This window comes from Protopterus annectens, chromosome 13.part0 (assembly GCF_019279795.1).
Source record: "Protopterus annectens isolate FY-2018-M chromosome 13.part0, PAN1.0, whole genome shotgun sequence".
In the NCBI taxonomy this organism is placed as follows: Eukaryota; Metazoa; Chordata; order Ceratodontiformes; family Protopteridae; genus Protopterus; species Protopterus annectens.
This window is the reverse complement of record NC_056747.1, coordinates 298,217,076-298,231,917: the sequence shown is the minus strand read 5'-3', so window position 1 is coordinate 298,231,917 and position 14,842 is coordinate 298,217,076. Positions and strand designations below refer to the sequence as shown.

Here is a 14,842-nt window from a genome sequence, read left to right as displayed (position 1 = left end):
CACTCCATTAGTGGGACATAAATAGAAGTTATGTCCTTACCATAACGTTCCATGTGGAGTGTTCATCTCGCCTTTGTTCTTACACATGGGTTCGGAGCCGATCCTCGGCTCCGTGTCGGCCGCTTGCAAGCTCTGCATCGAGAAGAAGCTCGAGATCACCTAATACCCACAATCCCCCTCTGCCTTTACCTCAGATCTAGTTTGCAAACAAACCAGCAGCCATAGAGAGCACACTCATACCAAAATTTACACAATCAAGAAATGCTCTATATACATATATATATATATATATATATATATACACATGTGCATCATATAATACAACCACTGCAAAAAGCAGAAGGAGAATACTCCAGACCAGGCACCAAATTGAACGTTCTTCCTGAGGGTGGGAATGTAAGAACAAAGGCGAGATGAACACTCCACATGGAACGTTATGGTAAGGACATAACTTCTATATGTGAGAGTGTTCAATCTCGCCGTTTGTTCTTACACATGGGTAGCGTCCCTAGCTCCATAATCCTGAGGAACTCATGGGAGGACGTTCTTGAGCACAGTGGAACCAAAGGTTGCCCTATCCCTAGAAACCCTGTCCACTTTGTAATGAGAGATAAATGTATGCGGTTTAGCCCAAGTAGCAGCTGCACAAATCGTGTCTAATGGTAGGCGAGCTGAGTGAGCCAAGGATGTAGACACTGATCTTGTAGAATGTCCTTTAGGTTTGACAGATAAGGTTTGATTTGAAGAATCATAAACGTATATGATACAATCAGTTAGCCATTTGGAAAGAGTTTGTTTAGTAACCGCTACACCTTTCCTGCTGTCAGCAAAAGCTACAAATAGTTGATCAGATTTCCTGTGATCCTTTGTTCTTTCCAAATAAAACCTGAGTTGTCTATGGACATCCAATTTGTGTAACATATACTCTAACTTATTAGTGTGATTTTTGAAAAAGGTGGGTAATTCAATGGACTGATTAATGTTATTGGTAGAGCAAACTTTGGGGAGAAAGGATGGATTAGTGCGAAGAGATACTCTGTCAGAATGGAAAATCAAATAAGGGTGTTTAATAGAAAGAGCCTGTAGCTCAGACACTCGTCTAGCGGATGTAATGGCTACCAAGAAGAGGGTCTTCCACGATAAAAACTTCAATGGGCAAACGGAGGCTGGCTCAAAAGGGGGCAACATCAATTTAGAAAGTAAGAGGTTCAGATTCCAAGGTGATGTAGGAGTTCTAACTGGCGGTCTAGTATGAAAGGATCCTTTTAAAAAGGCCTTACAAAGTCTGTGAGCCATAATAGGTGCTCCACATTCTTCTACATGAAAGTTGGAAATGGCAGCCAATTGCACTCTTAAAGTGGCAGGAGAAGCTCGTTGATGGAATAACTCTGTTAAAAACTCCAGGATCTTGTTTAACGGAGCTATAACAGGGTCCAAATGATGTGAATTCGCCCAGAAGATGAAACGCTTCCATTTACTGGTGTAGGTCTTTGTAGTGGAAGCTTTATGAGAAGCCACTAATATATTCTGAACTGCCGGTGTAAGGGAATCAGACCTGGCTAGAAAGGGAAGCGGAGCAGCCAAGCTGCTAGATGGAGTGATTCGAGAGATGGGTGAGGAACTCCTGACGAGTGAGTCAGTAGATCTGGCTCTGGGTCCAGAAACCAAGGTCCCCGAATGCGGTGTTGCAATAGAAAGGGGAACCAAATCTGACGAGGCCAGAACGGGGCAATGAGGATTATCGTCCTCTGAAGGTTGTTGGCTTTCTGCAGAAACTTTGCAATCAGGGGAAAGGGAGGAAAAGCGTACAGGAGACCCGGGGGCCAATCGTGCACCAGCGCGTCCCTGGGGACTTCCCCTGGAGGGGGTAATAGGGCAAAGTAGCTCCTGCATTTGGCGTTCATTGGAGACGCAAAAAGGTTGCAGGAAGGCTGGCCCCACTTGCGAAAAATCGTCCTCGCAATTGACAGTTTGAGGGACCACTCATGAGGCAACAGGATTGCTCTGCTCAGCCTGTCGGCTATGACGTTGGATGACCCCGGGATGTGCGTTGCGATCAGAAAGCGACCCGTGGACTCCGCCCATTGCCAAATTCTCATGGCCTCTCTGCATAGCTGATAAGACCTGGTTCCCCCTTGCTTGTTTATGTACCAGACTACAGACATGTTGTCTGTCTGAACTGCAATTGTCCCTAGAGGAAGAAGGTGAGCAAAGTGTTGCAACGCTAGAAACACTGCCCTCAACTCTAGAACATTGATGTGCAGATTGTACTCCAAATTGGTCCATTCGCCTTGGACTGTCTGTCCCTGAAAGATGCCCCCCCACCCTATCAGGGAAGCGTCTGTGGTTACCGTAGCTGTCGGCGTGGGTAGCACAAATGGTCTTCCGCTGGAAAGGTTGCAAGTCTGAAGCCACCAGGTTAGGTGTGATTTGCATGTGTTTGTTATCAGAATTTCGTGTGTCAGAGGTAGCTGTTGGAACGACCATTGTGCAAACAGTAGCCATTGTAGAACTCTCATGTGCAGTCTTCCCAATGGTATCGCAATGAGAGAAGCTGCCATGAGACCCAAGACTTTCAGAACTAGCTTTGCTGGGGATTTTTTGGATGATAGAATGAGAGAAATGTGGCTTTGTAGTGAGGCTATCCTTTCTGGAGGGAGCCTTAGACTTAAATGATGCGTATCTAATTCCGCTCCTATGAATAAGATATGCTGTGATGGCTGTAGTAAAGATTTTTTGAAATTTACGGAAATTCCGAGGTGAATACAAAGTTGTAGGGTGTAATCCCTGGCCTGTATCAGTTGACGCCGGGTGGTGGCAGAAAGGAGCCAGTCATCCAGATACGGAAACACCTGGAATCCTAGGCATCTCAGATGAGACGCTACCACTGCCATGCATTTGGTGAAAACCCTGGGGGCTGAGGTCAGACCAAAGGGCAGGGCTCGAAACTGATAGTGACTGGCTCCCAGCCGGAAGCGCAAATGATCCCTGGATGCCCTGGCCATTTTGATGTGGTAGTATGCGTCCTTCAGATCTATTGAGCACATCCAGTCATCCTTCTGTAAGAATGGAAGGATCGATTGAAGCATGACCATTCAGAACTTTTCTTTCTTGACAAAGGAGTTGAGGTTGCTTAGGTCCAGAATCGGCCTCCAGTCCCCTGTCTTCTTTGGAGCTAAAAAGAACCTTGAGTAAGTTCCGAATCCTATTTGGTCCGCTGGGACTGGTTGGATGACTCTTTTTTCTAGCAGCTTTGAAATTTCTATAGCTGCTGGGTCTCGCAGATGGGGCGGCACATCTGGGAGTCTTTTCTTTGGAATGGGAGTGGATAGAAAGGGTATCCTGTAACCTCTGGTAACCACGCTTTTTACCCAGTTGTCTGTAGTAAGATTCTGCCAGGCCTGAGGGTATAAAGCTAAGCGACCCCCGACTGTCTCCAGAGTAGGACAGTCGGGCCTCCTCTCAGGAGTGCTGGAAGGGTTTTCCAGGGGTTGTATCCCTGTCACCCTGGTTTTGCAGACCCCCTCTGCCGCCAGGGCGGCGTCTTCCACCTCTGCCCCCTCCTCTGCCTCTAGAAGGGGCATTACCCTGTGTGCCTGGGAAAGATCCTTGGGGTTTTCGAAACCACATTTTTCCACCGCATTGCCCTTTGGGGTACGGTCTGGATGGGGTGGAAAAACGGACTCCGACAGCAGACAGAGTCTTTCCCTCCTGTTCACACCGGGTAAGGGTCTCCTTTACTTTGGGGCCAAAGAGAGTGGCACCATCAAATGGGGCGTTAGTAAAGGAAGACTTGAAGGCTTCCGCAAATGAACATAAGCGCATCCAGGATTGTCTGCGAAGAACAATCGCTGAAGCTGCTGCTCTACTCGATCCTTCGGCTGCGTAAGATATCAGCCTCATGGATGAGTTAACGATGGATGTAAGGGTATTGAGATGTGCTGTAACTTTCTCTGAGACAGCAGCATCTGTAGTACCCTGGAGGGTATCTCCCAACTCTTTGATTAGATCCCTCTGTAGATGTGTAAAATGGGTCAAATAGTTCAGGGATCGCATAGAAAAAGCCGCTAAACTAAAAATGCGCTTCCCGTATCTATCCATCATCCTGGAATCCTTGTTAGGCGGATGGACATATGAGGAAGATTCCGACATCTCCTTTTTCGTGGCAGCTGCCACCACCATGGCGTCCACTGGAACTCCCTTTGTGAGGTAAGCCTTGTCTTGGGGTGCAGTGATGTACTTATTGGGCTTCCTAGGGACTGGTTCCACCATGTCAGGTGTCTCCCACGCCCTTCGAGCAATCAGCTCCATTAACTCATCGAAGGGCGGAGTGACCCAGGAGGAGGAAGGGCGAGCACCGAATGCCTTCAGCAAGACTGACTCATCCTCAGAAGGGGGAAGGGACTGCCAATCACCTCTCTGCTTTAGGATCTACAAGATGTCAGAAAAGGAGACATCTTCTGAAGGTGACTTTGGGGACCCTTCTGACTCATCTAAGTCAGTATCGGATGTCAAAGATTCTTGTGGAGAATCTAAGTGTCTCCTCTTACACAATCTTTTCCTAGGGACTTCTTCGGGGGGAGCATCTGAAGAAGCCTCCGAGGAAGAGGGGGCACCCACCAGGGGTGGCTGAGACACTGGTGCTCGACGCTTGGATGTGGCCGTTGGTGCAGCGGAAGATAACGGTCCTTTATGGGGAGGAGAGGCTGCTTCTACTGATGTGGTTGTCTGGGTAGACAACACCTTCCTCATGAGATCGAAGGCCCCCGGGTCCCGAGTCGAGGTATCTCCCAGTTCCGAAGAAATTGGAAGAATCCCCGAAACAGGCACCGAAGGCATTGACCCCGAGGACGGAGCCGAATCGATCCGAGCCGAGGCACCGAGAGGAAGAGTCGGAACCGAAACATCGGTTCGACTCTCGGCCCCGGAACCAAGGATGGATCTTCGACCCAGAGACTCCGGTACCGGATCCGACGGAGTCGAGGTTAACGGAGCCGATCGAGAAAAGGACGGTTCTGGCACCGAGGGCTCCACAATCAGCAGATCAACCTCTTCCGGCTCCAAAGACTGGACAGGTCTCGGAGGAGGAATGGACGGAGATAATGGAAGGCCTTCAAGTTTCGACACCAACTGGGTGGAAACCGAAATAAGCTTGGACAAGGCCGTATGTTCCAATAATTTCTGCACCACACGGTCCACATCGATGTCAGAGAGGGGCCTGGAAGAACGGGTCGAAGGAATCGAAGACGGAGCCGACCTCAACAGTGTCGGGGGAGGGAGCTCCATCACCGGTTCCAAGACTCGAGGCTCGGAAACTGACAACAGTTGAACACTCAGCCCCGAAGTCTGTGGAACCAGTGATCTAACTTTTGCTGAAGAGCTCGGAGCCGATGACTTGGGCTCCGACGTCTTCGATTCCTTCGAGGATTTGGATGCCTGGTCAGAAGCATCCAGAGCCTCTTGGAAGGAAGGTTTTAACAAACCTCTATCCATTAGTTTCCTGTGCCTATCTGTCATGACCCTCCCACTGAAAGAATGACAAATAGAGCAGTCTTCTTGCAGATGGAGAGGGCCAAGACAGTAGACGCAGGAACTATGATTGTCAGTTACTGACATCTTTTGCCCACATTGGCAACGCTTAAACCCCGATTTAGCCTTTTCAGACATGTCACTAATAAAGGGAAAAAAGTCAAATCCAGTAAAGTAGTCAAGTCCAGTAAAAATGTCGAATCCAGTAATATGGTCAATCCGGTTGTCAAGTCAAGTAAGGGGTGGTAGGCCCCGAAGATAACTCTAACTAAGTTTAAATAAACTTAACGGAACAGAGTATCCCTGAACCTTACCACACACACACAAAATATCACTAAACAACTTTATATAATAAAAGTACCAAGAAAAATACAAGAATAAAATCTTAATCTTATCTTAGGTGCTCGAGCTCGACCCAGTGATGTGAACGCTGCAGCGGCAAACTAGATCTGGGGTAAAGGCAGAGGGGGATTGTGGGTATTAGGTGATCTCGAGCTTCTTCTCGATGCAGAGCTTGCAAGCGGCCGACACGGAGCCGAGGATCGGCTCTGAACCCATGTGTAAGAACAAACGGCGAGATTGAACACTCTCACATTACTAGTTTATGTAGACCTCTCAAAACATATAGAAAAGAAAGATCACCACAGACAAAAATGCAGAAGCTTGAGAACATTTTTCCTCTCCTAAAGGATGGAAGGGCATATAATATCAGACTCACACATGATACAAGCACATTGTATGCAAATCTTTAAACAGCAACCTTGCTGGGGCCAACAGACAGAGAAGGAGTTACACATGGGTAAGTAGGCATTTTAAATCCTAGGTTTGTGGACTCGCTCTAGGCTGAGGTATTTGAAACTAATTAGTGGCTAAGATAAGGCTGAATCCCTATGTGTTATTACCAAAAGCAGGCAAAAATATTAGTAGATCGCAACTTGCTTGGATACAGTATAAAGGTGTGAAAAAACTATGTATCATCATATTTTGTGAAAAGGCACAAATTGAAGCCTGTGTATCTAATTTCTGGCATTTTACTGATACTGGAATAAAGCAGGTTATAAGTTTTCTTCCTTTTGAGATAAAACTTTACATTTATACTTTGAGTGATGATAAAGTTGGCAAGAGTTAGTAAGTTTTAATCATTTTTCGTCAACCAGATAAGCCCACTGGACATGTACCCCTTTTCAGGGACAACCTGGGAACACTACATAGCTAAATGTCTTTCTCAGTGTCACACACTAAGAAAATGGAGGATGTGGGAATCAAATCCAGAACTACATGAAACTGTGTGTAGCCTTAATCTTCTACATTACCTGCCAGTTAATTCTTTTTGTTTTTTAAAGAAATAGCAATCCAACTTTTGAACTACACAGTTAAACTTTTTACATCTGGAAGTTTCTGTATATGTACACACACATATGATATATCTACTCACACACACCCACATATATATCTGTGACAAAAAAAAATAAGAGTTCCTTTTAAGGTAGCACTTTTTAATGTGTACTTGCATGTTCTGCACGTCTTTGACAGTCCTGTGGATCACCAGCTCAACAATGAAGCTGAGCTCAGCGTCTTTGGCAGTCCTGTGGATCACCAGCTCAACAATGAAGCTGAGCTCAGTAAATTAGTTTGTTAAAACTTGAATTCTTCAGCATTCAAAAGAAAGCACAAACTCCATAAATCTCTTATGATGGTTCGTTCTCTTGCTGTAGTTGTGACTTGGATGAAGACTAATGTGCAAGTCTGAAAATTTTGTAGCATAGCAAAATAAATGTTTCTTAGAAACCTGGGCTTGGACAGTTTAAACCACAGGCTTGAAAATGGTAGACTAGAAAGAGCTTAGAAGGAGAAATGCCCTTTACTTTGTTTCAGAAAATCTAAACATATGCTAACTTCTAAATTAAAATATTTTAACCTTGAATATATCTTCATTTACTGAATTAATTTATTGATTTGTTAACCAAGGAGGACTGTGTTTTTGGAGTCCTTTTGGATAACTGAAGGAAAACGTATTCAGATACAATGTAGCAAGATTAAGTACACAATTAGAAGTAATTCTATTAACATTATTGCAGGATAAGAACATTTCTGCAGGTAAATACATTATTCGTGTCAAACACCAGTTCCAGTTACTTACCTAATGAACATGATGTTAGTGTCCTTGCATCTGTTAAAAATCTAGACTGAAGACTGTCCCACTAGCACAGTGAGAGGGTGTTTGTCGGCTTGTGCCTCCAATGATCGGAGTTCTTCTAGTGGTCAGGGAGTTAAAAAAAAAAAACCAAAATCTAGCAAAGCTAGACTTTCCACTGTGTGATTCCTTAAACCTCTTGTATTAGAGGCAACATGGGATATAGTACAGTTGTGTAAACTTACCATAAATGTCGATGTTCGAGTGTATTCACTGTTGCAGTCATCACACCTGGGTTATTCTGCCAGGGGTAGCCCTCAGTTGGCCTGAATACCAGAGGCTTAGTATTTCTGCATCGGTTGCTGTTGCTCCAGGACTGACGTTAGGTCGTCAGTGGTATAAAAACAGGCAGCCAACACCATTGCATCAGTTTTCAGCCAACACCATTGCATCAGTTTTTCTTGCCCCAAATGTCAGGAGCCCCCAAATAGGGAGCTAGGTTATGGTGGAATAACATCACCAGTAGAAAGTAAATACCAAACAGCCCAGTAAAGAGTGAAGAAGAGAGAGAGAGACTAGGGAAGATGAAGGGTGGAAACCCAGGACTACAACAGTGACTACACTCGAGCATCTACATTTATGGTACGTGTACACAATTGTACTACGTTTTTCGTGTTTCACTGTTGCAGACATCACACTTGGGTTGATTCCCAAAGCTGAAGAATGAATGGAGGCAGTCAAGAAGAGTTGGGGCTGGCTAGTATGCCCTGCGGGACTGCGGATGCAAAGCCTGCCCTTGATTTGGAAAAGACAGGAGGTGGTAATTCTTGGTGAAGGTATGAACAGAGCTTCATGTTGCAGCTTCCAGGATGTGCCTGGTAGGGACCCCTCTGAGAAAGGCTGCAGAGGTGGAGGTTGCCCTAGTGGAATATGTTCTGACCCCCTGTGGGGGTGGTTTCCCGTGGTGTTTGTAAGAGAAATGGATACAGTGTGCTATCCATTTGGAAATGGTTTGTTTTGATATGGCCATGCCCTCTGCCCCTGGTGCAAAGCTGACTAATAACTTGTCAGACTTCCTAAAGCGCTTAGTCCTATCCAGGTAGAATCTGAGCTGTCTGTGAACATTTAAAGAGTGCAGGATCCTTTCCGCCTTATTTTGAGGTTTAGGGAAAAAGGTGGGCAAATGAATAGATTGGTTGAGAGCCACACTGGACACCACTTTAGGCATGAAAGTTGGGTTAGTGCTGAGGGAGACACTGTCAGCATGAAAAATGAAGGGTTCCACAGCCATGAGCGCTTGTAGCTCATACACTCTTCTAGCTGAAGTGATGGCCAGAAGTAAGGCTGTTTTTCAAGAGAGGAATTTTAACTCTGCTGAAGCTGCAGGCTCAAAGGGGGGTATAGCATGAGCTTTTCCAACACAAAGTTAAGGTCCCAAGCAGGGTGGCCTTAAGTTGTTAGCCCCTCTAAGGAACTGCTTGATGAGAGGATGTGGAAAAGAGAGGTGGCTCTGTGCCTTAATGAGCAGAGAAGGCAGCGACATGGATTTTAATAGAAGAGAAGGATAGGAATCTGTGAAGCAGGTCTGCTAGGTAATCCAGGATGAGAGGTAAAGAGGGCTGTGCTGGTTCAGCTCCTTTAGCCTGGATCCAGGAACAATACCTTTTCCACTTGTTAGCATAGGATTTTCTAGTGCTGGGTTGTCTGGCTTCATGTATAACATCCAGGACCTGCCTGCTTAGGCTGGCCACTGGTGGAGAGGTCAAGGAATAAGCCAGGCTGCCAGGTTCAGGGTCTGCAATTGTGGGTGCAAAAACACTCCCTCCTGCTGAGTCAGGAGAGTTGGAATCTGAGGGAGGTGCCATGCAGGCAACAGTGACAGACTGTGCATTAGTGGGTACCAGTGTTGGTGTGGCCAGCCTGGGGCAATCAGGATTGCCCTTGGTCTTTCCTCCCCTATTTTGAGTAATACCCTTGTAAGAAGTGGTAGGGGGGAAATCCATAGATCGAGAGGTTTACCCATTGGAAGGCTAGGGCATCCACTTTCCAGGGCTTGCTGTGAGGTTCCCTGGTGCAGAATTTGCTGAGCTGGTGGCTGTTGTGGGAGGCAAATAGGTCCACTTTCAGGGTACCCCACTTCTAGGTTATGAGGCTGAAGGTGTTCTGGTTTAATTGCCACTCGTGTCGGTCTAGGAGATTTCTGCTTAAGTTGTCTGCCAAAGAGTTTTGGTTGCCTGGTTGGAATTGTGCTACCAGGTGAATATGCATGGCTGAGGCCGTGTTCCAAAGGGTCATGGCTAGCCTGCAGAGTGGGTTCCCCCACTGCTTGTTGATGTACCACATCACTGTGGTGTTGCTTGTTTTGATTAGTACAGGCCCCAGAGAGAGTAGGTGTCTGAAAGCTGTCAGATCATGCTGAACAGCTAGCATCTCTTTTTTGGTTGATGTGCAGATGAATTTGATTTGGGCTCCACTGGCCCTGAACGCACCTGCCGTCCAGGTGTGCAAGCCAGGCATAGTCTTGATGTGTCTGTGGTGAGGGTGAGGGTCTGGGCAGAGTGGGGTTGTAAAAAGGAAAGTCTCTTGTTGTGGTTGCATGCTGCTGCCCACCAAAGAAAATCTTTCCTTAGACAAGGTATCAGAGGTATAAAAGTTTCCAGGTCCTGAGAATGTTGACACCAAAGGCTCTAAGTACCACTGAGGTTTCCTCATATGCAGTCTGACGTATGGAATTAGAAGAATGCAGGAGGCCATGAACCCTAGAGCTTGCAAGATTTTCCTTGTGGATAACTGGGTTCTGGTGGCTAGTTGAGAGAAGTAGCCTGTCAGGTAGGCTTGTTTTTCTGGAGTAAGGAATGCCACCGAGGATGCTGTGTCCAGGCTTCCTCCCAGGCATAGAATTTTCTGACTGTGGACTAGTTTGGATTTCTTTTCGTTTGTAGTGTACACCAGTGAGGTCAGGAGGTCCTTTACAAATGTCAGGTGCTGCAAAAGCTTTTCCTGACTGTCTGCCTGAATCAGGCAGTCGTTCAAGTAGGGGTAAATTTGGATATTTCTTTGTCTGTAAAAAGCAATGGCTGCAGCCAGGCATTTTTTTGAAAACTTGGGAGCAGTGGATAAGCCAAAGGGAAGTGCAGAGAACTGATAATGCATAGATCCTACCCTGAAGTGTAGACATTTCCTGCATGAGTCCCTGACAGGGATGTGCAGATAGGCTTCTTTTAGGTCTAGGGTGGCTAACCAGGCATCTTTGGACAGTATAGGAAGAAGCTGCTGAAGGGCGAGCATTTTGAATTTTGGTATCACCAGGAAGGTGTTTAGAATGGAAAGATCTAAACTTGGGTGCCAGGTTTCCTCTTTTCTGGGTACCAGGAAAAGTCTGGAATAGAAACCTTGGCCTATCTGGTCTGCAGGAACAGGCTGAATTGCCCTCATGGAGAGCAGGAAATGAACTTGGTTTTGTGCCTCCACCCACTGGTTTGGAGGAAGATCTGGGAACCCTTTTGGGGTTGGCAGTGTGTGGAAATAAAATTTGTTCCCCTGGGACACAATGTTGAGGACCCATCAATCGTTGGTGATGGAGGCCCAGTTTTTTGCATGGGAGGCAAGTTTTCCTAGGTGGGCAGAGATAAGAGGTGGATTGTAGAAGTCATTGTGAATTCTTTCCATAAGGGTTGGCTTAGCCCTCCCTGTTTTAGAAGCTTAGATCTCTGCATTCCCTGGGACTGCTGTTGGGGGGGGGGGTCTACTTCCCCTAGGTCTAGTCTGAGGCGGCCTTGAGGAGGCTGGAAAGGATCAATGTTTTGAGGGGCAATGCCTACTGAATCTCGGTGGCTGGACTTGCAAAAAGTCTTTAACTGTCTGCAGACATAGCTTTTTCTTCAGTCTTTTTTAAAACTTCCTCTGCTTTGGTGCCAAACAGATTGTCTTTGTTCAGTGGTGCATCCAATAGTTTTGATTTGACATGGTCTGTTCCTTAAGCCAAACATGCCTTCTAAGTACAGAACCTTTGACTGCTGCTGCCCTGCAGGATGCTTCTAGGGTGTCAAACCCACATTGCAGAGTATGCTTAGAAACTTGGCTTGCAGAATGCATAAGCTCCTGTAATCCTTATTTTCTGCACAGTTTGGAAAGGTAGATCATTTTTGTTTAATACGTTCCATAGTATGTTGCTGGTACTTCAGCATTTGGAACTGACAATTTAATGCTCTTATGGGAAAAGTTGCAGAGGTGTATACTTTTTTACCCCATCCATCTAAAGCTCGGGAATCCCTGTCTGAAGGGGTGGGATTCTTAGCTGTGGTTGGTTTTATTCCTTTAGGTCCTTGGGAGATGACTTCTGGGTCAGCAGTAGGATTTTTGTAAAGAAATTTGTGGGAGTCAGGGACTTTATAATACCTGTCAGGTTTCCTGGGAGCAGGAGGTAGAGGGAGTTAGACTAGATTCCATAAAAACAACATCTAGCACAGGAGGAATAGCTAAGGGTCTTGTGCTATGGCAAATCTAACTGAGGATAATCCTAGCATTCCCAATGGAAATGCTCTCTCAAGGTATGTAAGGTTTCACCAAAAGAAAAATCCTCTGGAGGAGAGGTAGAAGGAATTGATTCCTCTGCATCTGAATCCTCATAAGCAGATAAGGGCATGTCTTCATAATTAGAAACCTCAGAGTTGTCGGACTCTTGGTTGGATAAAGCTGCTGAAGACGAGTCTTTTTTTCCTTTAGCTGGGGTAGGCTGACTTCCCCTAATTAGCATGATCAGGTCTTCTGCCATTTTAAGCATATGAGATTGATGCACGGAAGCAGCTGCTTGAGTCGTCGTTTTTTTAGGCGTAGTTCATACCCTAGGCCTTAGAAATTAGGTAGTTTTAGAAAGAACTGAAGACACGAAAGAAGTTGTTGGTTTGTGTCAAATATTGGTACTGCAAAGAACTTCTTCGGAAGCCGGTGCCTGCACCCATCTAAGGTAGAGACATCCGCAGGTTCCATAGTCAAAGAAGAGTCTCGTGACATACCGGACTCTGAATGGGTCTCGGTAGCAGCCTGCGAATCCACAGAAGCAGGCATTAGGGGCTGCGAAATGAGTATCAGCGAACTGGCGACTAGCTTAATGGAAGCTTCATCAGCAGTTTTGGACCTGTGCGGTCTGTCTCCGTCTTTATCCTTATGTTTTTTCAGAAGATCGGTAGTCGGATGGCTTACCAAAGCCATTTCGGTATATGGAGATTGAGAGCAAAAGTTTTTAGGTATGATAAGGGCCCGACGACTTACAGTTGTGGCGTTGAACAAAGCACAAAACCGACAGCGAGGGATGTTGTGGTCTGGGCCTAAACAGGTGACACAGTAAGAATGGAAATCTCTGTGTGGTATTTGTTAACTTTTTCTGACATCGATTAGAACAAGAATAAAGGATCTCCAATGGGGTACTTAGCTTTAGAAGACTTCAACTTCAATTTTGGAAATGAAAATGGTAGCAGGCCAACCGTCACTCGTGCAAACTGCTTCTGCTTTGGGCTCCTTGGCAAGAAAGACTGATATAATGGCGTCGGATGCCTGTTTTTATACCCCTGATGACCTGACGTCAGTCCTGGAGCGAAACAACAGACGCAGAAATACTAAGCCTCTGGTATTTGGGCCGACTGAGGGCTACCCCTGGCAGGATAACCCAAGTGTGAGGAATGCAACAGTGAATACACTCGAACATCTACATTTATGGCAAGTGTACACAACTGTACTTTTTTTCACACAAGAAAACTAAGACACTATGCAATTCTTTTGAAAAGGGTGATCATTCTTTTTCTCCTGTTTCAGGAATTAACATGGGAGTTAATCCAGGCATGTTTGCTTGGAACAGCTGCGTTTCCTGTGATTACATTTTACAGGCACAAGAATTTCTTTTTCTTCACAATGGCAGATAGATTACGTTTTTTAATTACTGTGATTGCAATAGTAGCTTGTAAAATAAATAATAATAAATAAATTTATTTAGTTGAAAAATTCAGTATTTTTTTTATTTCAATTCTTGTTTTGAAGCAAACATACAACAGATCTACTGAAGTTTGCAGTCACTAAAGGCTTTCTTTTTTTACATATTTTGCTTTGCAGTTTTAATTTTATCCATCTTACCTGGAATAGGTTGTGGGACTGAAGATTACCAGTCTCAGTTTTGTGTTTGTTGGCAGACCTGTGCCCAATAAACTCACAGTTCCTAACCCTACTTCATATGCATCAGTGCACACAGTAAAGGGTATGAAAAAGTCAGGGGTGACTAAAACTGACTCTGGACACGTAAAAGTTTTTCAACTAGTTGAAAGTCTCATCTGCTACTATGGTCTACCTTACCTTTTGTAAAGTTGGTCATAGGATTGGCTACAGTAGTGAAGTTGAGTAAGAAATTTCTCCAGTATCTTCCTCTGCCTAGGAATGCATTTCACTTGACATTTAGAACTGGGCTCAGGCCAGACATCAGTTTTGACATGGGCTCTACTTACCACAACTCCAGTCACTTATCCCAAAGAGCTGGTTTGTCATAAAAATGCTTACTTGAGGCAGCATTAACAGTTAAGTCCTGTCTGTCTTACAGACTCTTACATAGCCTGTACTTAAACTAAATGTGACTTCAGATAGTCAAAATAAATTAATACTTAAATGTATGTAGATGTGTACCTTATGCAAAGTTTCAGAGATGTATCCATAAACCTTTTAAAAGTTGCAGAATGCTCTGAAGTCCAAAGAGTAAAACAGTGTAATGAAAAATATCTTCAGGGATGGAGAAGTGTCCTCTTTGGCTTCATACATGAGGAGAATCTATCAGTATACCCTTGGTCAAATAGGGTAGTCAAAAGCCTTGCTTTAACTAGCCTCTCTATCATGTAATCTGGACAGCAGTCAGTGTCAGATTTGGAATTCATCACATTTTATGGAGCCATCCATCTTAAGGACCAATACTTTTGGACTGCTCATTCACTTTTGGAGTCCTCAGTAACTCCCTGTTTAAGCACTGTTCTCACTTTTTCACTTACTGCTTTCTCTTTGGGACTGTGGAAGATTATGTGGTTTATATTTACCTTATACCTTGATACAGTTTCAATTCTTCTTTCGGCTTTTTCCTGGTTAGGGGTCGCCACAGCGGATCACCTGTCCACTCATGATTGGCAGTGGAGTTTTACAGTGTCGAGT

General features: G+C 45.1%; 1 protein-coding gene across 1 annotated transcript in view; it reads right to left on the bottom strand.

Annotated features, from left to right (window-relative positions):
- Positions 1-14,842, bottom strand: part of TJP3 (tight junction protein 3) — a gene marked incomplete at its 5' end in the record, with an annotated part of 839,650 nt that overhangs the window by 6,230 nt on the left and 818,578 nt on the right.